The sequence below is a fragment of the Pongo pygmaeus genome, chromosome 20 (genome assembly GCF_028885625.2).
Source record: "Pongo pygmaeus isolate AG05252 chromosome 20, NHGRI_mPonPyg2-v2.0_pri, whole genome shotgun sequence".
Taxonomy (NCBI): domain Eukaryota; kingdom Metazoa; phylum Chordata; class Mammalia; order Primates; family Hominidae; genus Pongo; species Pongo pygmaeus.
The window spans coordinates 34,401,973-34,426,896 of NC_072393.2; positions in this window are offsets into that span (position 1 = coordinate 34,401,973).

Here is a 24,924-nt window from a genome sequence, read left to right on the forward strand (position 1 = left end):
CAAAGTGAGCAAGACAGAAGGCAGGACTGCAGGAAGTAAGCAAGGAGGTGACACGGCCAGTGCCTGGAGCTGGGAGTGAGAGCTGCTCATGTGCATGATCAGTGAGGGCCTCTCTGTGATGACAGCAGGGGAGCAGAGACCAGAACAAGGTAGCCCAGGAAGAGCTGGGGTAGATGTTCAAAGGCCCTCATATGGGCGTAAAGGCAGTACCTCCTAGGCTCTGTGGAGACGCTGGGGTGATGGGTGTGAGTGAGCTAGCCTAAGGTGAGAGGGGAAAGCCTGCAAGAGCTTGATCAGCTAGTGTTTTTCTCTCTCTTTTTCTTTTTTTTTTTTTTTTAGAGACAGGTTCTCACTGTATTGTCCGGGCTGGAGTGCAGTGGCTGTTCACAGGCACCATCCCACTGCTAATCAGCATGGGAATTTTGACCTTCTCTGTTTCCAACCTGGGCAGGTTAATCCCTCCTTAGGCAACCTGAGGGTTCTGCACTCCTGAAAGGTCACTATTTGGGGGCTAAACTTAGTGCAGACACCCAACTGGCACAGCGCATTATAGCCCCAAACTTCTGGGCTCAAGCCATCCTCCCACCTTACCTCCCGAGTAGCTGGACTAGAGTGTGCACCACTGCACCCAGCAAGGGCAATGTTTTTTGCACTGTGAGGACCCATTATCAGATCATAAGATCCATTCATCGGATCTTAACCAGTATTTAAAAAATAAAAATAAAAAAAACACATCATAAAACAGCATAGAATAGTGGAGAAAATACAAATGCATTGCCCGTAGGAAGGGTGAGCTTGCTTTGTGAGCCTTTATTTCAGTTTTACGTATGCACATGCACACACACTGGGTCTGGACTTCGATTGCCAGGCTGCAGATGCCTTTACCTTGCTGAGGCCCCCCAGCTGCCCACCTGAAGGAAATCAGATAAGTGAAGCTGATGCGATGTGATCCCTTAAAAGTCAGGCGGAACAGTCAGGAGGCCCTGAGCTGAACATTGCCAGCAGCAAGGTCACAACTGCCAGAACAGCCAAGGCCACTCCTGCTCAGCACAGAGAAGGCAGCCAAGCAGATTTCTTGGAGCAGCTGCCAAGAGAGTCTGCCCAGTGTGATGGAGAAAGAGCCCCACATGTGGAGCACCTGCCAGGTGCCACGCACTGCGCATCCTGACCTCTGGGTGAGCTGTGCTCCAAGGGCCAAGTCCATGTCAGTGTTGCCATAAGAGATGCCCCAGGCCCAACAGGCTGTGCATGCCCCCCACCCCCACCATGAGCTGAGTGTTTCTGGTCCTCATATCAGCCCTGCAAGGCAGATCTTATGATCTTTGTGTCAGGGGTGAAAAACTCAGGCACAGTGTTCAGTGATTAGCTGAAGGGGCAGAGCCAGAATTCGAACCCAAGTGAGCCTGACACCAGGGCCTAGGTTTTCTCTTCCATGACGCAGTTCTCACAACACTGAGAGTCAGAGGAGGCACAGGTCCTCTCCTGGGTCTTCCAGAAAAATACTGCTTACAAGAAATAACAATTATAGGAAAAATGAGGGGTGAGGGATACTACGGACACAGCTCTGCGTTGGCTGGGAGAGGGACAGATCAAAAGCCTTCTAGCAAATATCAACTCCATGAGGACAGGCACTGTGTCTGCCCTGCCTTCCACCAAATCCCCAGCTTTCAATACAGCCCCTAGAACATGGCAGCTCAGTAAGTATCTGATGGATGGGTAGATGGATAGATGGATGGATAAATGGATAGATGAATGGATGGATGAATGAATAGATGGATAGGTGAGTGGATACATGGACAGATGGATGAATGATCAATGTATGGATAGGTGAATGGATACATGGATGGATGAATTGATGGATGAATGGGTGTATGGTGGGTGGATAGATGGATGGATGGATAATGGATGGATAAGTGGATTGATGGGTGAATGGTTACATGGATGGATGGATGGATGGATGAATTGATTGATGGATGGATAAGTGAATGGATACATGGATGGATGAATTGATGGATGCATGGGTGTATGGTGGATGGGTGGATAATGGTGGACTGGATAGATGGATGAATGGATGGGTAAATACATGGATGGATGGATGGATGCATGGAAAGAGATCTGTGTTGTTGGTCTACACCTTCCAATGGCTCATTTGTTAGCAGGCCACATTCTCTTTATTGGCCTCAATTCTGCACCTGTAGCCCGAGGGCCTGAGTTCAGACTGTATTCAGGGAGCTTTCATGGGTGCCATCAGAGGTCTCCTGGGAAATCCTGCTAGACTGGCTCCTCCCTTCATTCCCACTCGTATCCCTAGAAAAGCACAGAATGCCAAGGTTGCCCAGTTGTGCACCTGAGGCAGCCCAGTTGGGCATCTCTAAGAATGTATGTAGATTATGAATGTGACTGACCCCACCCTGGGTGCTGCAGCTTTGAACTAACACTTAAAAAACAAAACACAGAACACACACACACAAACACGCAAACACACACATCCTGGAGTGAGCTTGGCAAACTGCTTCTGAGCCCTTCCTGTGTGGGTAGAGAGCACAGTAATTAAATGGACTGGCCCTGGAGCCAGACTTCCTGGGCTCATCTCCTTCGTGGCAGTGAGACCAGGCACTGGATTCTCTGAGGTTTCACTTATCCTCTGTTAAATGGGATAGCACCTGCCTCTTCAGGTCACTGTGAGGGTCAGACGCTCCCCTTAGCAGGGAAATCGCTGGAGCTTTATGCCCTAACTGGGATTCTAGACTTTCCACATCACTGGGGTTTACTGACAGGTCAGTAAACCCTGTCACAGTGGCAGGGCTTCTCAAGTCCAAGTTCAGCACCACCCCCCAGAAACAGGTGAGATGTCCTATTCTTGGGTTTACAGTGTCCTGGAGCTTTGTGAAGGGGCTGGTGTATCACATGAGGTAATGATCTGGGACTGGATGGACTCCCAGGACACGTGTGAGTGTCACCCCTGCTGGGTGGCCAAGGGGCACGGTGCTGGACATTGACAACATGAAGTACTCACCTCTATGCAATGCTGACTCTCAAACCCAAGCAAATAGAGTCTGCAGGTGTGAGTGGGGCATAGGGCCGGGTGGTCTGCTGAAGAATTCACTGCCTTGCCAACCCTGAACACAAACACATGTGGTTTCTCCCAGACCTTCGACAGGCTATAGCCCCTGGCTTTCCCCAGTACGTTTCCTCCCTGCATAGTTTTCCCAGGAGCCTAACACCTCACTCCCACCTAACTCTTCTTCCTCCCTGCTTTCCTGAGAGATATTTTAGCCATTTCTACTATCACCATTGCCTCAAACCCTGTTCTCTTCCTTTCACAGGGAACCTTGCCTTCTTATCCTAGGAGCCTAAATTATTACCAGTGGAAAAAAATGCTTGCTAGAAGGCAAGGCTGGCTTACTTATTACACCCTACTGAAAAATGGGAGAACAATCACCCAGTCCGACAAAGGAAGGGGGACAATGACACTTGTATGGCACTCACTAGATAGGCTCCATGACATATTTTCTTTTTACTTTTTTGAGACAAGGTCTCACTCTGTCGCCCAGGCTGGAGTGCAGTGGTGCAATCTTGGCTCACTGCAACCTCCATCTCAAGACTCAAGTGATCCTCCCACCTCAGCCTCCTGAGAAGCTGGGACCACAGGCATGTGCCACCAGGCCTGGCTAATTTCTTGCATTTTTTTTGTAGAGATGGGGTATTGCCATGTTTCCCAAGCTGGCCTTGAACTCCTGGTCTCAAGCAATCCATCCTCTTTGGCCTCCTAAAGTGCTGAGATTACAGGCATGAGCCACTGTGCTCAGCCTAGCATATTTTAAGTGAAAGAAAATAGTAGTAAACTTGAAGACAGATCAATAGAAATTAATTCAGTCTTAGGTATATACACAAAAAAGGTTTTAAAAATAAAAATACTTTCAGAGATGTGTGAGACAATAGTGTGTGGTCTGAAATGCAGGTCATTAGAATCCCAGAATGAGAGGAGCAACAGAAAAGGAAAGAAAAAAATATTTAGAGAAAGAATAGCCTCAAAAACTCCAATTTCTGTTGAAAAAATTAACTTACAGATGCAAGAACTTGATAAACCCCAAGTACAATAAAACTAAAGAAAATTCTACTGGATATATAATACTCAAAGTTCAGAAAGCCAGAGAAAGAGAAAATTTTGAAAACATTCAGCAAAAGTGACTCCAGAAGAAAACCAGTAAGAATAATGACTGATTTCTTATCATGAGCTATGGATGCCAAAAGAAATAGAAACAATATAGTTCAAGTATTGTAGGGTGGAAAAGAACAGTCAACCAAGAATACTATATTCAGATAAAATATACCTCAAAAATGAAGGTTAAATAGAGACACTTTTAGAAAACAAATAAGGTGATAATTTGTTACCACCAACAGACCTGCACTATAAAAAAAGTAAAGGAAGTCCTTTAAGCTGAAGAAATAAAGAGCTCTGAAAATAGTGGTTATGTTCATAAATACAAAGGACCATTTGTTTAATTTTCTTTTTTTAAAAAGTACGATCATTTAAAGCAAAAATTGTAATACTGCACAAATGGGTTTATAATGTGTGTGTGTGTGTATATATATATATATATTAAAATAACACTAAGAATAGGGTGGCAAATGGAAACATACTATTTCAAGTTTCCTATATTTTATGTAAAGTAAGTTGATATTAACCATAAGTAGAATGGGTTAAGTTAAAGGTAGCTATAGTAATCCCTTTAGGAGCCACTAAAAACATAATGCAAATATATATATATTGGAAACAGGGTCTCACTCTGTTGCCCAGGCTACAGATGTGTGCCACCATGCCTGCAGGGTTTTTTGTTTGTTTGTTTGTTTGTTTGTTTTTGTAGAGATGAGGCCTTGCTATGTTGCCAGGCTGGTCTGAAGCAGTCCTTCTGCTTCCACCTCCCAAAATACTGGGATTACAGGTATGAATGCCTGGCCCTGCAAAATATATAGATAGAAAGCCAATAGGGAATTTAGATGAAATACTAAAATATTTTGACAAAAAAGAAGGCCAGAAAGTAAGAACAAGGGGAGAACAACACCAAATAGATTAGGCAAATAGAAAATAAATAGAAAAATGGCAGACTTTGATACACCATGTCAATAATTACATTAAATGTAAAAAGAATATTCACTTCAATCAAAAGGCAGAGATTTTTGAGGGTTGGATAAAAAGCAAGAATTGGCCAGACACAGTGGCTCATGCCTGTAATTCCAGCATTTTGGAGGTTGAGGCAGGAGGACTGCTTAAGCCCCAAAATGTCAGACCAGCCTGGGGAATATGGCGATACTGCAACTATACCAAAAAAAAAAAAAAGGTGGAGGTATCGCTTGAGCCTGAGAGGTTGAGGCTACAGTGAGCCATGTTCACATCATTGCACTCCAGACTGGGTGACAGAGAAAGAATCCTGTCTCAAAAAGAAAAAAAAAAGAAAAAGCAAGAATCAAGCATATGCTCTTTACAATAGACACAATTTAAATTCAAATACAAGAAAAAATATATTGAAAGAAAAATATGCAAAAAAATGCAAAATGTAAACATACAAAAGCTGAAGTGGTCATAATAATATTAGTCAAAATAGATTTCAAAACAAATGGTATTATTCCTAGAGGGGAAGAAGAACTTTGCATTACTACAAAAGAGTCAGGCCAGGCATGGTGACTCTTGCCTGCAATCCCAGCACTTTGGGAGGCTGAGGTGGGCAGATCACCAGGTCAGGAGATCGAGACCATCCTGGCTAACATGGTGAAACCCCGTCTCTACTAAAAATACAAAAAATTAGCCGGGCGTGGTGGCGGGCGCCTGTGGTCCCAGCTACACGGGAGGCTGAGACAGGAGAATGATGTGAACCCAGAGGCAGAGCTGGCCGTGAGCTGATATCGTGCCACTGCACTCCAGCCTGGGCGACAGAGTGAGACTCTATCTCAAAAATAAAAATAAATTAAAAAATGAAAAAAAGAGTCAATACAATCAGGAAGATATGGCACTTATAAAGGTGTATGTGCCTAATAACAGATCTTCCAAATACATGCATAAAAATTGACAAAATTAAACAGCAAAATAGATAACGCCACAGTCATAGTAAGAGACGTTAGTGCACCTCTCTCAGGGATGAAGAGAACTACTAGACAAGAAACCAGTGAAAATATGGAATGTCTGAAGAACATTATCAACCACCTTCACCTACTTGACATTGATAGAACCCTACACCAAACAACTGCAGAACACATTCATTTCAAGTGCAAATGGATGTGCACCTAGTAGATCATACACTATGTCATCAAACAAATTCAAGAGATTTCTAAAGAATGAAATCTTACAAAGTATGCCCTCTGACCACAAAGAAAGTAAATTATAAATCCTAGCAGAATTCAGTCAGTAGCAGAAATCTCACCCTCTCTAGCATCCTGAGAAACTTTTGAGGAAAATCTCCTCTCTGCAGCTTTTCAGTAAGCACTGAACTGGGGAACTTCAAAAATAAATTTTTCTTTTAAAAATAACTATCCTGTTTCCACTCCGATAAGCACATGAGCAACCATTCCTCACTTTGAGCTGTTGGCAGAAAATGCAACTCCAGCTGGAGTTAGCAAAAAATAAATGCATTAGCTCATGTGAACAGAAAACCCCAGCATGAGGATATGGTCTCACCCTCAGCCTCCCCTCAGCCTCCCAGCTCTACTTTATTCTGTGTGGACTCCCTCTTGAGCAATGTCTTCTATGGCAGGATGGCCACTTTCATCTTCAGGTCTGGCAGAAACAGAGCTAGTGTTTTCCAAGAGGCACAGCTTTTCGTTATCACTGGTTCTGATTGGCTAAGTCTAGGTCACATGACCACTCTTGACTCTGAGGTTGGCATCAATCATTCCACTCACTGCAAGGGTTGATAGTGAGTTGGTGGTTTCCCAGAGGGACATTGAGGTTGAGAAGAGAGAATGAACTGAGCAGGCAATGACAGCAGATGTGCACTCCCTGCACCCACTGGGTTTAAAGATGGTGGAGCAGGAGGTAGGGAGAAATGTGGAGGGATCTGATGGGCAGATGAAATCCCAGCAGGTCAGAACTAGAACCTAGCTTAACCCCCCTGTCTTTCCAGACAATGGTCACTTCCAGGTGGGGGGCTGATTAGTGCATGTGTACACACACACACACACACACACAACACAAACACTCGTTGTTTTCATTTTCTTTCCATTTTTTCACAATGAATACAACTTATATTATTTCTGTATTGTGTTTTGAAAACACAAATATTTAAGGCAAAGACATCCTTTGGGGGTTGGAGTCTTTTTTCTTTTTGGGGGGAAATAGAGTAGAATTATGAAAAGATGCTTATCTTCAAGGTCAAAACTGTACACTCCACAGGTGCTATTACAAACATTTAGCGAGTTTCTACTTTTACCCTCAAAATAGGAATAACCTCTGATTTAATTACCTCATAAGTTGTAGGGAAAGCCCTCACCAAAACGTGGAGCATTTGAGATAGTGCACGCAAACCAGCTTTCTATACCGAAGGTGTTTCGCAGAGGAGAGAAAAGGTTATCTGTATTTCAATTCTGGAAGCCACAGGAAAGTAACTTGTGTTTTGGAGCTCCTATTCAGAAAGGATCTTTTTCCACTCTTCAGAGTCACAGCCTTCTTTCCCCCAAAGGGAGAAGCCTTTACCTGTTATATCTCTAGGCTTTAACCACCACACAAATAGAAATAACAAGTGTGGCGTGAAACAAACCCAAGGGACAGAGGCAATTAAAAATAAATCAGGCATCTTGGAAAAAGTCATTTTCAGAAACAGTTGTGTCCACAGCATGAAATATGGAGGAAATACATTAAAGCAAAAATTAACTTAATAAACACTCACCCTCATTCTTTTTAAAGGATCGAATAGTATAAACTACTTCATTAGGCAAAGTCTCAGCAGGGAAACATGGACTTTTTCAAAAAAAGACTTTGTAAGTTAGAGATGGAAGAAAAAAAAAAAGAGAGAGAGAGATGGAGAGAACATGGCTTTTGTCTGAGTGTGCAGCTTTAGAATAGGGCAGGGAAGTTCAGCTATGGGAGAAGATGGTCAGGGTGCTTAGGACCCCCTCATATCCCAGGGGTCCCATCATGCTAGAAACACACAAACCCAGTGAGACAATGGCAGCCTCTGCCCAGATGATCCACACACACAGAAACACATCTGATTTAAGACCCAGAAATGGTTTCAACAGTGCCATCTCCTGCCCTAAGCTGCTCTGCACTTGCTCTGGGAGGTGAATAGAAATGCCACTGAGGAAGGTAATCATCTGATCTCCCCCCAGTTGATCCCAAGGCCTTGCACGGTGCTGGGAGATCAGCTGATGCCCCCATATGCCTGCCGATTGATGTAATGAGCATTTGGGGGTGCCAACCCAGGGTCCTTTTTCTGTTAACTTCCTACTGATACCCAGCTTTTTCTTCAGGAATCCACCTCAGCTCATGGCCCGACCCAGAATTCCAGATTGGGGCTTTTAGTGGCTGAAATAAATTCAGGTATTCCATTTCCCAGACCTGGTCATTAGTTTAGAGGTTACCCTTCTGCAATGTTGAGACAGGAACACTCACCAACTGGATTCTGTGATGTGCAGGCAAGAAACCTAAAATTGTGGGAACAACTATGGCTGCAAGAAGGGAAGTCAGCCCAGGGCCAAAGCCAGCACACACAGAAGGACCCAGAGGGAGATCAAGCAAAATAGGGCACCCTGATCATGCCATTCCTGAAGCTGTGCTTTCCTTGATTTCCAACAGTTTATTCCAGTAGGAATAAATCTTGCTTGTTTTATAGGCTGGTTGGAATTTTGCAGCTATTTGATGTTTGCATGTTAAGAGTTCTGACACTGAGCAGGTTGGAGAATGAGAAAGAGCAAGACAAGAGAAAGGAAGGGAGAGGGAAATTAAGAAAGGGAAGAAAGGAGAAAAGAGAGGTAAGAAAGGGAAGAAAGGATAAAAGAGAGGGAAGAAAGGAGAAAAGAGACAGAGGAAAGGAGGAAAGAAAGGAAAACAAAGGAGAAAAGGAGAGGGAAATTAAGAGAGAATAAATGAGAAGAGGCAAATCATAATAATAATAACCCAGAAGAATAAAAGATTTTTAGGGCAGTATGGGGTTGTGTAGACTGATATGTCCAGCTCTCATATTATAGATGAGAAAACAGAGGTCCCAAGAAGCAACGTGACTCTGCCAGGGCCACACCATCAGTGTGACCCAGCATGAGGACCCAAGCATCCCGGGGCCCAGCCTCCCTCTTTCTTCCCCTAAGTCACAAATATAGAGAAGCAGTTTTTATAGCTAAAGTAGTTCTTGCCTATTACAGAGAATTTGAGATGTGCACAAAAGTAGAAAAAAGAAAAAAGCCATAATGTTACCATGCAGATATAACCATTATTAACATTTAACCAATTTTCCTGTCAGTATTCTTCTGTATTTAAGGATCATTTTTACAGAGTTTTAAACCCTCAGTTTACATAATTGTATTCCCTGCTTTTTTCTCTTATCTCGTAAGCACTCCCCATGTTACTGTATATTCTTCAGGAACAAAAATGTTTGACTCTATAATATTCAATCAGGTAGATAGACCCTCATTTATTTAACCGTTTTCCTACCAGTGGATGTATTTTTCAAATTTTCAACACTTACTTTCAAAACGCTCGAAGATCCTTGCATAAAACTTTTTTGTATGTAAGATTATTTACTTATAATTGATTCACAGAAGTGAAATCTTAGGGATGAAGGGCAGGAATTAGGGTTGCCACATTTAGCAGCTAAAAATGTAGGATTTAAATTTTTCATTTCAAATTATTTATCTGCAATTGAAATTTAACTGGGAGTTCTGTATTTTATCTGGCAACCTTAGCAGGAATATTTTTAAAGGTTTCCATACATATTTCCAATGCCCTCAGGTTAGAAAAGAGAGAGAATGAGGGAATAACATCTAACATTCTATTTTGTGCCATGCACTCATTTAAATATTTTATGGCCATTTAAGTGCATTTAAGCTTTGTGTTGACCTCTAAGTTGAGGAATTATTGTGAGCCCTACTTTGCAGATGAAAAAGCAGAGGTCGACGAGGTTAAGTAAAATGTTCAAGACTACACAACTAGGACTCCGGGGAACTAGAATTGAACCCGGGCAGCCTGACTGCTACAGTGTCCTCAGAAAGCCAAGAAAAGAGTGAAACACGCCGAGAGAGGAGATTCAGGCTGTGACTCTTGAGAGAAGCAGACATCCACGGTCCGTCTTGCCCAGGTCCCCCTCGAAGTCAAAATCAGCCATGTGAGCAGTCTTTCCCGACTCAGAGACCCCAAATCCTCACCACACATTAGCAGGATATTGATCATTCACTGAACACATTGGGGCAAGACAGGGATCCACACATAATGGAAATAATTTCATAAAATCCATTTTAAAACTGGTCAATCCCGTCTCGAGTTCCTTTCCAGGTGCCAGGCTGGTCCTCCCCATCTTTCAGCCTCCACACCCATCACTCCACTCAGCTAAAAACACCCCCTCTACCACCTAGACCTGCCCTCCCTGGAAAGGAGAGGTTATACTTAATGAATCTCCCTGTTTTTCAAAATATCAGACAGTAAGGGACTTTATTCCTTCTTTCTTCCCTGTCTCTCATACATTTCCTTTCTTTCACTCCCTCCCTTCCCCATGTGACACTCACCAAGCACCAAGAAGATCTTCCTCCACCCAGAGACAATGAAGACATCCCAGGCAACAGCCCTAGGCAGACCACAGAGGGTAGCCAGGCTCGAAGGCTTCAGACAAAGAGCCAGGAGGGCCCAGAGGGGACACAGCACTCCCACCTGGGTAGCGTGTAACACTTCATGGCACAGGTGCCACTGAGCTGGGCACTGAAGGGCTGATAGATTTTGTACATGTAGAGATGGATTGGAATTAGGCCAGGGGTGAAAGGGAAGCAGGGGGCTGCTCCCTCCCAGTGAGAACATTTTGAGGACACAGTCTAGGGAAAGAGAGAGCAGGGCTTGAGCCTGAAGCAGACTGAGTTCTCCAGAATCCCTATGCATACTTATCAGCAACTCCTCGTGGCTGATGCCAAAAGAGTCCTGGGTGAAGCCACAGCTGGCTTCTGGGATCTTGTTGTGGGGAGCATCCCCACACGGCCAGGACCCCCAACCATTGCTGGGACAATATACAGTTGATATGCATGGGTTCACCCAGGCCATCTTTTAAGTGACTCACAAATGCATCTAGGATTTTAAAACTCTCATAAAAATGGATCAATCAGCACAAGGCTGAAATAATTAGTTCCTTTTGCTAGGAAAAAAAAATAGTGCTTCTTAATTATTGTACTGATCGCGTGAGTGTTTTTTTTTTAAATGCAACAAAGAGGCCTCTGAAGGCCCTGTCCTTCTACCTGCCTATAGGGGAAAGAATCTAATTAAAACAAAGAAAATAGATGAATATTTAATGATATGATTTTCCCCCACTACTTTTTACTTCTCAACTTAACCCAGTGACAGCTCCAAAAATTCCTCCAACAAAGAACAGGCAAAATCCCACGAGCGTGATCTGTCAGAGCAGAGTTTGCATAAACAGCTCTGTGCTTCAGAGCTGACGCCAGAGCTCCTCCTTCAAGCCAGCCGTGGCTGCTGCTTCCACAGCCCTCTGAGGGTGCCCTGGCCTCCTGTCCTAAACATCCCGGGCCTTCAGAGCTGCCTGCCCCTGAGGTCGGTCCTGATACTGCCCCTTTGTTATGAGGACCTTGGGAAAGTGGCCCAAGCACAGCGGCACTGCCTACGGGTTGCCAGAAGGATGCCACGGGACCAGGTAAGTAAGCACTTAGCGGAGTGCCTGACACAGAGCAGCCACTCAGCCAATGACTGGATGGCATCTGTGACTGTAACACACTTGGAGACTAAGGTCCAGGGGTGAGGGAGGGTGATTTTTGGGAGAGCCATTGTGAATTACTCCTCCCTGTATTCTGAATTACCTCCTATGTGTTGGCCTCCAGTGCTGGCTGTATTCTCTGCCACTGGTAGAATGGTCCTTCTTGCCTGGACTTCTGTGCTGGTCACTTTGGCCTACACAAATGCCTGTAGCTCTCCTCGGGACCTACCTTCATCCTATTCTGCCAATGGGTAGGTATCCTTCTATATCTGCTAAATTACTTTTGATTCTAAGAGACAGAAAGTTTAAGCACACTGACTTAAGCCTAAAGGGGACTTCATCACTGAAATACCCTAGGGTGGAACTTCAGGCATAGCTGGATCCAGGGGCTGGACTGATGTCCCCAGAGCTTGGCTTCTCCCTCTGGCTTCTCTCTCCTGCAGCCTCAATTTTCAGATAAGCTGTCCACTAGGGGTTGCAAGATGGTTCTTGAAGCTCTCACCTCTCATCTAAGCAAGTAAGCAAGCCCCACCGCCCCCCACAACCCGCCACAGGGCATCCAGAAAAAGTTTCATCATAGCTTATTGACTCAGGTAAAGTGGGCAACATGCCCATTCCTGAACCAATCTCCATGTCCAGAGACATGTGATGGAAGACTGGCAGGGCTATTTCCTCTGAGTTCCTGTGAGTATCATTAGTGCCTCTACTCCTGAGTCTCCCAGGAGGAGGAAAGGGTGGGTTGTTCAGTAGTTTTCTCAGCCAGAACAAATTTTCACTAATAAATCTGTACTTCTGCGCTGGAGAACAGTGAAATGTGAGTGCAGGCAGTAATCATACAAGGAGACTAACACATCAAATTCAGCCCTCTGATGAACGGAGAGTGTCTGCACTGGATCTTCGAATGTGGATTCATTGTCAGCATGAAATATTGGCAGAGTTCCCATAGACATTCTGGTTCCCAGCTTCCTTGGTAAAATTGGGTCGCGGCCAGAGGGGCATGTCCCTAGCTCTGCCCTGCTAGTCTTTATAGCAGGCCACAGAACCTGCCTTCACTGCTCTCAGTTACTGCCTGGGTGCTGTGGCCGGCTAAGTTTGCAACCCCTGGTGGAAGTCCACTCAGTGTTCATGAGAATTCCCCTCAATCTAGAGCACTGTTCACAGTGAGTGCCTCCTTGCAGCTGAGCCCTCACACCAGGAATGCCACTTGTCCCATCTCCAAAGAGTGTCACAGCAGGTCTGGGAGGCAGATGGGCTGTTTGGGGGAAGGAAGCTGAAGATTGATGAGGTCGAAGGATACCGAGGTAGAAATAAGTGTTAACCTGTGTAGCCCAGGCAGTGGAAGGTAGGAGAGGAGGGCTTTCCTCAGACCCTATCACTGGGCCTAAAATGGAAGAAACTCAGATATAGGGCCCTATGAAGTCCAAACAGGGAGCAATTAAAAGGTGCATGGGGCCAGGAGCGGTGGCTCACGCCTGTAATCCCAACACTTTGGGAGGCTGAGGTAGGCAGATCACTTGAGGTCAGGAGTTCAAGACCAGCCTGGCCAAGGTGGTGAAACCCCTTCTCTACTAAAAATACAAAAATTAGCTGGGTGTGGTGGTGGGCACCTGTAATTCCAGCTACTTGGGAGGCTGAGGCAGAGAATTGCTTGAACCTGGGAGGCAAAGGTTGCAGTGAGCTGAGATCGTGCCACTGCACTCCAACCTGGGCAGTAGAGCAAGACAGTCTCAAAAAAAAAAAAAAAAAAAAGACTGTGATCAGCATCTTCTGTCTCTCCACCTTCCCCATCTCCCTGCCTAGGGGGAGGACAGGAGCAGCACCAGGATGGCAGACAGGACACCTAGGCTGCTGGGCAGTTTCACCTTCCCTCCATCCACACCTTTAGCCACAACCCTGGGGGTCCCCTGAAAATCAGTTTCTCAGGCTGACAGCTGTTCTGTAGGTGTGGGATGGGGGCTGGTGTTCAGGTAAGCTGACCCAGATGACAGCAAGACAGACGGCTTTCTCAAAAGTAAAATACAGCCGGGTGTGATGGCTCACACCTGTAATCCCAGCACTTCAGTAGGCCAAGGCAGGAGGATTGCTTGAGGCCAGGAGTTCTAAGCCTGGGCAAATAGCAAGACCACCACATTTTTTAAAAATTAGCTGGACATGGTGGCATGTGCCTGTTTCAGCTATTTGGGAGGCTGAGCAGGAGGATCACTTGAGTCCAGGAGTTTCAGGCTGCAGTGGGTTATGATCGCACCGCTGCACTCCAGCCCGGGTAACAAGGGAAGACTTGTCTCTAAATTTAAAAAAAAAAAAAAAGTAATCAATTTCCCTCTTGTAGTGGTATCTCACTCCCACATACATCCTAAATCTGCCCCTTCCTCTCCACCTGTTTTGCCTTCAGCCTAGACCTAGCCCCATCATTCTTACCTGGACAGCTGCTCCTTCTTTTTAACTATTATGATTATTTTTAGAGACAGAGTCTCATGCTGTCACTCAGGCTGGAGCGCAGTGGTGCAATCACGGCTCACTGCTAGCTTAATCTCCTGGGCTCAAGCAATCCTCCCACCTCGGCCTCCCGAGTAACTGGGACCACAGGCACAAACCACTGTGCCTGGCCAGCTCCTTTCTTTCTCCTGGGCTCCCACCAGCCACTCTTGCCCTGCCACACACCCACAACCTGCTTAAAATCTGCAAATGGCTTCTGATTTCACAGGGATAAAATCCTTACTATTTGCAGAGGGCTAAGAGGCCTTTAGTGATGCATCTCCCTTCATTTTTGCCGCTCCTGCCCCGTGTCAGATGCTGGCGGTGCCTCACCCCTTCCACCTGTGCTTTGCCGAGGGTCAGTGCCCTGCTCCACGCTCCACCCCATGGCCTAGAACTGCACCTGTCACAGAGTGGGTGCCGAATGAAGGAATAAATGCACGAGTGCATGAATGAATGAACATGGTTTGGCAACAATTTGAGCGGTCTGAACTTCTGTTTATCAGTTAAGACAAGTATTTGTGAATCCCTATAGACCTCATTTAAAAATTTAGTTGGGGTACAAGGATGGTGCGGGGAAACGGGAAAGTTGGCATTATTTTACAGTTTATTTAATTCTCTCCTCCTGCTGGCACTAATTTAATTCATCTCCATAGCTAATGGAAGGACGGAACTGAAATATTAACCTCAAAGGTGGTGCGGAAGCAGATAATGGGGCTGTGCCTGCAAGCACAGAATGGAAAGATAAAAGAGAGGGACGGCTGCTTCCAGGGGAGAATTACGGGGGGAGAGAGGTATAGAAGCCTTTTTTCTAATGGTTCATTTTCTTTCTCTTTAGTCCAAAGTGATAAAAGCAAATAAATTTGTGTTTAGAATCACAGACATAGTACAGGACCATTATAAAAAGACATCTTCCCGGTGAAACTTTGTCAGAAGTTCTTAATGTCGAAAGCGTGCAAAGTGGATTAAAATATCACAGGCAAGCAGCAGAGATTGTCAAAATGACAGAATATTATTAAACCTGTATATTTATCCCTTCATTTTCATCTCCACACGAGACCCCAGCATGGCACTGTTTCTGTGTGAAGTCCTCGGCCACGTGGCCAGCTGAATGTGGGCGGGGACCCGCCTGGGCAGAGCTCAAGATACCTTCCCAGCTCCCCGGCCTCTGGCTTGAACAGAGTCCAATCTAAGAGTCAGAATACACAGAGAAAGTGGCCCTTCTGCCTGGCTGACATTTAGCTGGCATTCCTTCCCTCCTAAGGGAACTCGTGGGCAGTGACAGCAGAAAACACTGCAGGGAGAAGGGGCGGGAGTGCAGGGCCAGCTGTGAGATTGGCATGGGGTGACTCCTTCTGTCTGCAGGGTCCCTGGGGAAAGAAGAGCAGGTGGGCGCCTCGAGGCTCCTTTCTCTCTGGGTAAGTCCTAGCAGCTACCACTGATGGGGAGTATACTCTGTGCCTGGCTGTGTACCTGGGCTTTGGATGCATTCTCTCATTTATCCTCATCACAGCCCCTGAGGAGGGGGCTGTTGTCCTCCCCATTTGACAGATGAGAAAACCATGGATTAGAGGCCAAGAACTTGGCCAGGGTCTGCAGCTGACACCTGATGGCGCCAGGTTACAGCCCAGCTCTGCCCGATTCCAAAACAAAGCAATCCCTCCACGGTGCCCCCTCTAAGGCAGCTCCAGGGGTAAAAAGCATGGAGTCACTGTGGACGCATAGATATGGATAGAGAACGCTCTTCAGGACAGCATGTCCAGGGCACAGGCAGCTGCAGAGCAGTGGCTCCAGGCTGGAAGAGCTCGACACGTCTACATTGGCTTATAACAGCTCTGGAAAGGTGCTCAGCGGGGACAGGTGGGCCAGCCATTGGGAGCTGGGGGATGGAGGCAGGAAGGGAAGCGAGACCTGTATTTCACTGTTGACCCTACTGTGCTGTTTGAATTTGTCTTTCTGTGTGCATGGATTTGAAAACACATATGGTAAAACAACGTGAAAAGTAGCTTAGCTAGATGGAAAAAGAAGCCCGAGAGGTCACCTCCTCACCTGACCTCTCCCTATTGCACACACACCTTGCTTCCATCTGCCAGGCTAGGGTTGCCCAGGCCCCTGTCTCATTTCTGAGCCAGGATCTCCTCAGGGCTTTTTCCCTCTTCATTCGAATGCCTGCTCTCCTCTCCCTTTCAGAGCAAGTCTTGCTACTCTTCAGCCTCAGCTCTATTTCTGCCTCCTCCAGGCAGTCTTTCCTGACTACCCAAAGCCCTCTGTCCTCTCTCAAGATGGTGCCCAGCAAAGAAAACTTTCCTGTCCATAGCCCAGACTCACAGCCTCACTGGTACGGTTTGGATCTGTGTCCCCATTTAAATCTTATGTTCACTTGTGATCCCCAGTGTTGGAGGTGGGGCCTGGTGAGAGGTGATTAGATCATGGGGGTGGTTTCTATTGGATTAGCACCATCCCCCTAGTGCTGCTCTCATGATAGAGTTCTCACAAGATCTGGTTGTTAAAAAGTGTAGCTCCTTTCCCCTCTCTCTCTCCCTCCTGCTCTGGCCGGGTAAGACGTGCCTGCTTCCCTTTCACCTTCCGCTGTGCGCCATGATTGAAAGTTTCCCAACGCTTCCCAAGAAGCCGTCACACTTCTTATACAGCCTGTGGAACTGTGAGCCAATTAAACATCTCTTCTTTATTAATTGCTTGTCTCAGATTTTTTTTCTTCCTGTTTTTCTTTTTATTATTATTATTATTAGTATTATTATTATTATACTTTAAGTTCTAGGGTACATGTGCACAACTTGCAGATTTGATACATAGGTATATATGTGCCATGTTGGTTTGTGCACCCATTAACTCGTCATTTACGTTAGGTATTTCTCCTAATGCTATCCCTCCCCCCTCCGCCCACCCCACGACAGGCCCTGGTATGTGATGTTACTTGCCCTGTGTCCAAGTGATCTCATTCTTCAATTCCCACCTGTGAGTGAGAACATGTGGTGTTTGGTTTTCTGTCCTTGTGATACTTTGCTGAGAATGATGATTTCCAGCTTCATCCACGTCCCTGCAAAGGACATGAATTCATCCTTTTTTATGGCTGCATAGTATTCCTGGTGTATATGTGCCACATTTTCTTAATCCAGTCTATCATTGATGGACATTTGGGTTGGTTCCAAGTCTTTGCTATTGTGAATAGTGCTGCAATAAACACACGTATGCACGTGTCTTTATAGTAGCATGATTTATAATCCTCTGGGTATATACCCAGTAATGGGATTGCTGGATCAAATGGTAATTCTAGTTCTAGATCCTTGAGGAATCGCTCCACTGTCTTCCACAATGGTTGAACTAATTTACACTCCCACCAACAGTGTAAAAGTGTTCCTATTTCTTCACATCCTCTCCAGCATCTGTTGTTTCCTGACTTTTTAATGACTGCCATTCTAAGTGGCGTGAGATGGTATCTCATTGTGGTTTTGAGTTGCATTTCTCTGATGACCAGTGATGAAGAGCATTTTTTCATGTGTCTGTTGGGCTGCATAGATGTCTTCTTTTGAGAAGTGTCTGTTCATATCCTTTGCCCACTTTTTGATGGGGTTGTTTGTTTTTTCTTGTAAATTTGTTTGCATTCTTTGTAGATTCTGGATATTAGCCCTTTGTCAGATGGGTAGATTACAAAAATTTTCTCCCATTCTGTAGGTTGCCTGTTCACTCTGATGGTACTTTCTTTTGCCATGCAGAAGCTCTTTAGTCTAATTAGATCCCATTTGTCTATTTTGGCTTTTGTCGCCATTGCTTTTGGTGTTTTAGACATGAAGTCCTTGCCCATGCCTATGTCCTGAATGGTATTGCCTAGATTTTCTTCTAGGATTTTTATGATTTTAGGTCTCACATTTAAGTCTTTAATCTGTCTTGAATTAATTTTTGTATAAGGTGTAAGGAAGGGATCCAGTTTCAGCTTTCTACATATGGCTAGCCAGTTTTCCCAGCACCATTTATTATATAGGGAATCCTTTCCACATTTCTTGTTTTTGTCAGGTTTGCCAAAGATCAGATGGCTGTAGATGTGTGGTATTATTTCTGAGGCCTCTGTTCTGTTCCATTGGTTTATATCTCTGTTTTGGTACCAGTACCATGCTGCTTTGGTTACTGTAGTATAGTTTGAAGTCAGGTAGCGTGATGCCTCCAGCTTTGTTCTTTTTGCTTAGGATTGTCTTGGCAATGCAGGCTCTTTTTTGGTTCCATATGAACTTTAAAGTAGTTTTTTCCAGTTCTGTGAAGAAAGTCTTTGGTAGCTTGATGGGGATGGCATTAAATCTATAAATTACCTTGGGCAGTATGGCCATTTTCACGATATTGATTCTTCCTACCCATGAGCATGGAATGTTCTTCCATTTGTTTGTGTCCTCTTTTATTTCGTTGAGCAGTGGTTTGTAGTTCTCCTTGAAGAGGTCCTTCACATCCTTTCTAAGTTGTATTCGTGATATTTTATTCTCTTTGTAGCAATTGTGAATGGGAATTCACTCATGATTTGGCTCTCTGTCTGTTACTGGTGTATAGGAATGTTTGTGATTTTTGCACATTGATTTTTTATCCTGAGACTTTGCTGAAGTTGCTTATCAGCTTAAGGAGATTTGGGGTGAGGCGATGAGGTTTTCTAAATATACAATCATATCATCTGCAAACAGGGACAATTTGACTTCCTCTTTTCCTAATTGAATACCCTTTATTTCTTTCCCTCACCTGATTGCCCTGGCCAGAACTTCCAACACTATGTTGAAAAGGAGTGGTGAGAAAGGGCATCCTTATCTTGTGCCGGTTTTCAGAGGGAATGCTTCCAATTTTTGCCCATTCAGTATGATACTGGCCGTGGGTTTGTCATAAATAGCTCTTGTTATTTTGAGATATGTTCCATCAATACCTAGTTTATTGAGAGTTTTTAGCATGAAGGCTGTTGAATTTTGTCAAAGGCCTTTTTTGCATCTATTGAGATAATCATGTGGTTTTTGTCATTGGTTCTGTTTATGTGATGGATTACATTTATTGATTTGAGTATGTTGAACCAGCCTTGCATCCCAGGGATGAAGCCGACTTGATCGTGGTGGATAAGCTTTTTGATGTGCTGCTGGATTTGGTTTGCCAGTATTTTATTGAGGATTTTTGCATTGATGTTCATCAGGGATATTGGTCTAAAATTCTCTTTTTTTGGTGGTGTCTCTGCCAGGCTTTGGTATCAGGATGATGTTAGCCTCATAAAATGACTTAGGGAGGATTTCCTCTTTTTCTATTGATTGGAATAGTTTCAGAAGGAATGGTACCAGCTCCTCTTTGTACCTCTGGTAGAATTTGGCTGTGAATCCATCTGGTCCTGGACTTATTTTGGTTGGTAAGCTATTAATTATTGCCTCAATTTCAGAGCTTGTTATTGGTCTATTCAGAGATTCAACTTCTTCCTGGTTTTGTCTTGGGAGGGTGTATGTGTCCAGGAATTTATCCATTTCTTCTAGATGTTCTTGTTTATTTGCTTAGAGGTGTTTATAGTATTCTCTGATGGTAGTTTGCATTTCTGTGGGATCGGTGGTGATATCCCCTTTATCATTTTTTATTGTGTCTATTTGATTCTTCTTTCTTTTCTTCTTTGTTAGTCTTGCTAGCGGCCTATCAATTTTGTTGATCTTTTCAAAAAAACAGCTCCTGGATTCATTGATTTTTTGAAGGGTCTTTTGTGTCTCTATCTCTTTCAGTTCTGCTCTGATCTTAGTTATTTCTTGCTTTCTGCTAGCTTTTGAATTTGTTTGCTCTTGCTTCTCTAGTTCTTTTAATTGTGATGTTAGGGTGTTGATTTTAGATCTTTCTTGCTTTCTTTTGTGGGCACTTAGTGCTATAAATTTCCCTCTACATACTGCTTTAAATGTGTCCCAGAGATTCTGGTGTGTTGTGTCTTTGTTCTCATTGGTTTCAAAGAACCTCTTTATTTCTGCCTTCATTTCGTTATTTACCCAGTAGTCATACAGGAGCAAGTTGTTTAGTTTCCATGTAGTTGTGCAATTTTGAATGAGTTTCTTAATCCTGAGTTCTAATTTGATTGCACTGTGGTCTGAGAGACAGTTTGTTGTGATTTCTGTTCTTTTACATTTGCTGAGGAGTGCTTTACTTCCAATTATGTGGTCAATTTTAGAATAAGTGTGATGTGGTGCTGAGAAGAATATATATTCTGTTGATTTGCAGTGGAGAGTTCTGTAGGTGTCTATTAGGTCTGCTTGTTGCAGAGCTGAGTTCAAGTCCTGGATATCCTTGTTAACCTTCTGTCTCATTGATCTGTCTAATGTTGACAGTGGGGTGTTAAAGTCTCCCATTATTATTGTGTAGCAGTCTAAGTCTCCTGTAGGTCTATAAAGACTTGTTTTATGAATCTGGGTGCTCCTGTATTGGGTGCATATATATTTAGGGTAGTTAGCTCTTCTTGTTGAATTTGTAATGGACTTCTTTGTCTCTTTTGATCTTTGTTGGCTTAAAGTCGGTTTTATCAGAGACTAGGATTGCAACCCCTGCTTTTTTTTGCTTTCCATTTGTTTGGTAGATCTTCCTCCATTCCTTTATTTTGAGCATATGTGCATCTTTGCACGTGAGATGGGTCTCCTGAATACAGCACAGTGATGGGTCTTGACTCTATCCAATTTGCCAGTCTGTGTCTTTTAATTGGGGCATTTAGCCCATTTACATTTAAGGTTAATATTGTTATGTGTGAATTTGATCCTGTCATTATGATGTTTGCTGGTTATTTTGCTCATTAGTTGATGCAGTTTCTTCATAGCATTGATGATCTTTACAATCTGGCATGTTTTTGCAGTGGCTGGTACCGGTTGATTCTTTCCATGTTTAGTGTGTCCTTCAGGAGCTCTTGTAAGGCAGGCCTGGTGGTGACAAAATCTCTCAGCATTTGCTTGTCTGTATAAGATTTTATTTCTCCTTCACTTATGAAGCTTAGTTTGGCTGGATGTGAAATTCTGGGTTGAAAATTCTTTTAAGAATGTTGAATATTGGTCCCCACTCTCTTCTGGCTTGTAGAGTTTCTGCTCAGAGATCTCCTGTTAGTCTGATGGGCTTCCCTTTGTGGGTAACTCGACCTTTCCCTCTGGCTGCCCTTAACACTTTTTCCTTCATTTCAGCCTTGGTGTATCTGACAACTAAGTGTCTTGAGGTTACTCTTCTCGAGGAGTATCTTTGTGGTGTTCTCTGTATTTCCTGAATTTGAATGTTGGCCTGCCTTGCTAGGTTGAGGAAGTTCTCCTGGATAATATCCTGAAGAGTGTTTTCCAACTTGGTTCCATTCTCCCCATCACTTTCAGGTACACCAATCAAACATAGATTTGGTCTTTTCACATAATCCCATATTTTTTGGAGGCTTTGTTTGTTTCTTTTTACTTTTTTTCTCTAACCTTGTCTTCTCACTTTATTTCATTAATTTGATCTTCAATCACTGATACCCTTTCTTCCACTTGATCGAATTGGCTATTGAAGCTTGTGCATGCGTCATGAAGTTTTCGTGCCATGGTTTTCAGCTCCATCAGGTCATTTAAGGTCTTCTCTACACTGTTTATTCTAGTTAGCCATTGTCTAATCTTTTTTCAAGGTTTTTGACTTCCTTGCGATGGGTTTGAACATCCTCCTTTAGCTTGGAGAAGTTTGTTATTACCGACCTTCTGAAACCTACTTTTGTCAACTCATCAAAGTCATTCTCCGTCCAGCTTTGTTCCATTGCTGGTGAGGAGCTGCGATCCTTTGCAGGAGAAAAGGTGCTCTGATTTTTAGAATTTTCAGCTTTTCTGCTCTGGTTTCTCTCCATCTTTGTGTTTTTATCTACCTTTGGTCTTTGATGTTGGTGACCTACAGATGTGGTTTTGGTGTAGATGACCTTTTTGGTGATGTTGATGCCTCCTTCTAACAGTTAAGTTCCTCAGCTGCAGGTCTGTTGGAGTTTGCTGGAGGCACAGTCCAGACCCTGTTTGCCTGGGTATCTGTCGGCCCCTACTGGGAGGTATCTCCCAGTTAGGCTACATGGGGGTCAGGGACACACTTGAGGAGGCAGTCTGTCTGTTCTCAGAAATCAAATGCCGTGCTGGGAGAACCGCTACTCTCTTCAGAGCTGTCAGACAGGGATGTTTAAGTCTGCAGAAGTTGTCTGCCTCCTTTTGTTCAGCTATGCCCTTCCCACAGAGGTGACATCTAGAGGCAGTAGGCCTTGTTGAGCTGCGGTGGGCTTCTCCCAGTTCGAGCTTCCCAGCCACTTTGTTTACCTACTCAAGTCTCAGCAATGGTGGATGCCCCTCCCCAACCAGGCTGCCGCCTTGCAGTTCGATCTCAGACTGCCAGGCTAGCAGTGAGGAAGGCTCTATGGGCGTGGGACTTCCCAAGCCAGACATGAGAGAGAATCTCCTTGTCTGCCAGTTGCTAAGACCTTGGGAAAAGTGCAGTGTTTGGGCAGGCATGTCGTGTTTTTCAAGGTAGTCTGTCACGGCTTCCCTTGGCTAGGAAAGGGAAATCCCCCAACCCCTTGTGCTTCCCAGGTGTAGCGACACCCCAGCCTGCTTCAGCTCACCCTCCATGGGCTGCACCCACTGTCCAACCAGTCCCAATGAGAAGAACCAGATACCTCAGTTAGAAATGCAGAAATCACCCATCCTCTGCATCGGTCACACTGGGAACTGCAGACCGGAGCTGTTCCTATTCAGCCATCTTGGAACGCCCCTCCCCACCCCCCACTCTTTTTTTTTTTTTGAGATGGATTTTCACTCTGTTGCCTAGGCTGGAGTGCAGTGGCATGATCTCGGCTCACTGCAACCTCTGCCTCCCAGGTTCAAGCAATTCTCCTGCCTCAGCCTCCCCAGTAGCTGGGATTACAGGCGCCCATCACCATGCCTGGGTAATTTTTCTGTATTTTAGTGGAGATGGGGTTTCACCATGTTGGCCAGGCTGGTTTTGAACTCCTGACCACAAGTGATTCACCCTCCTTGGCCTCCCAAAGTGCTAGGATTACAGGCCTGAGCCACTGCGCCCGGCATCAGATACTTCTTGATAGCAATGCAAGAACAGACTAATACACTCGCCATCCTTGGGTCAGCTCATAAGGGCAGGTCACGTTCTATACTTCCTTCATCCCCTCCTCAGTGCATTGGGAAGTTCAGAAGAAACATCTGTGTTAAGGTTAACTGGGCACCTGCTACCACAGAACTGAATACGCTGAGCTCACTGTGAAGCTAAGGGCTGGGCCTGGGGCTGGGGGCTATTCAGGTTAGCCAAAGGGAGGAGGAGGGGAAGGGCCATTTTGAGGGCTGGCTCTCCGTTTAGCAAGGGTGACCTAAGTAGTGTCAGCGCAGGGAGATCCAGGTTTGCAAGGCATGAATCGTATACAATCTGGGGATCCAGTTTAAGAAAAAGAGTATAATATTATAAATACTGAATTTTGTATGAAAATGAATTTCTATTATGAGAATATAAATCACAACAAATATTAGAGGCTTAGATATTCAGGTCCCTTTTCAGATTTCTTTAGGCAATTTGCCAGAAATACTTCTGCAGACACATTTTATGATAGCGCCCTGGCCCTCCTTCCCACCCAGAGCTCTGCTGAAGTCCCAAGCTGCCAGCAGATGAGAGGGTCTGATGCTTCATTAACTTCATAATCAATTCATCTCTTTGGAGAAGATCCACCATGCCAGGCTGCCTTCGTGAAGAATGAAAATGACAAATCAACAAAAACCAGCTGTGATCCAGTGAACCCAGCTCCTATGATCCCACCCAGTGCCCTCCTGGCCCTGGGAGGGGCAGAGCAGCTCACAGCAAGCCTCAGCCTTGAAAAGCTGGGTTAGAATCCTTGGCACCCAGGCCAGGGCCTGGCGCACAGGAGAGACTCAGCAAAAGGTACGTGAATGGGTAGATGATAGAGAGTAGCTATAGGGAGAAACCAGCTGCCAGGGCTTTACAGGAGAGGGGGCTCAGAGCCTGATGGCTCTACCTGTGCATTTAATCAAACATTTAAGAAGAAATAACGCCAACTGTACACCTCTATGCTCACTCTTCAAGAAAACAGAAGAGTAGAAATGGCACTCTGACCCAGCTTCATGAAGCTAGAGTCAGATATTTGGTATCACGTTTTTTTTGTTTTTGTTTTTGTTTTTTTTTTTTTTGAGATGGAGTCTCAGTCTGTCACCCAGGCTGGAGTGCAGTGGATCTCAACTCACTGCAAACTTCACTTCCCAGATTCTAGCAATTCTCCTGCCTCAGCCTTCCGAGCAGCTGGGCTCACAGGTGTGCACCACCACGCCCAGCTAATTTTTGTATTTTTAGTAGAGACCGGGTTCCACCATGTTGGCCAGTCTGGTCTCAAACTCCTGACCTCAAGCGATCTGCCCACCTCTGCCTCCCAAAGTGCTTGGATTACAGGTGTGAGCCACCATGCCTGGCCGGTATCACGTATTTCTGATACCAAAGCCAGACAGAGAAACTCCAGGGAAAGACCAATGTTACTCATTAAATAGCTGTATATGCTAGAATGTCTGAA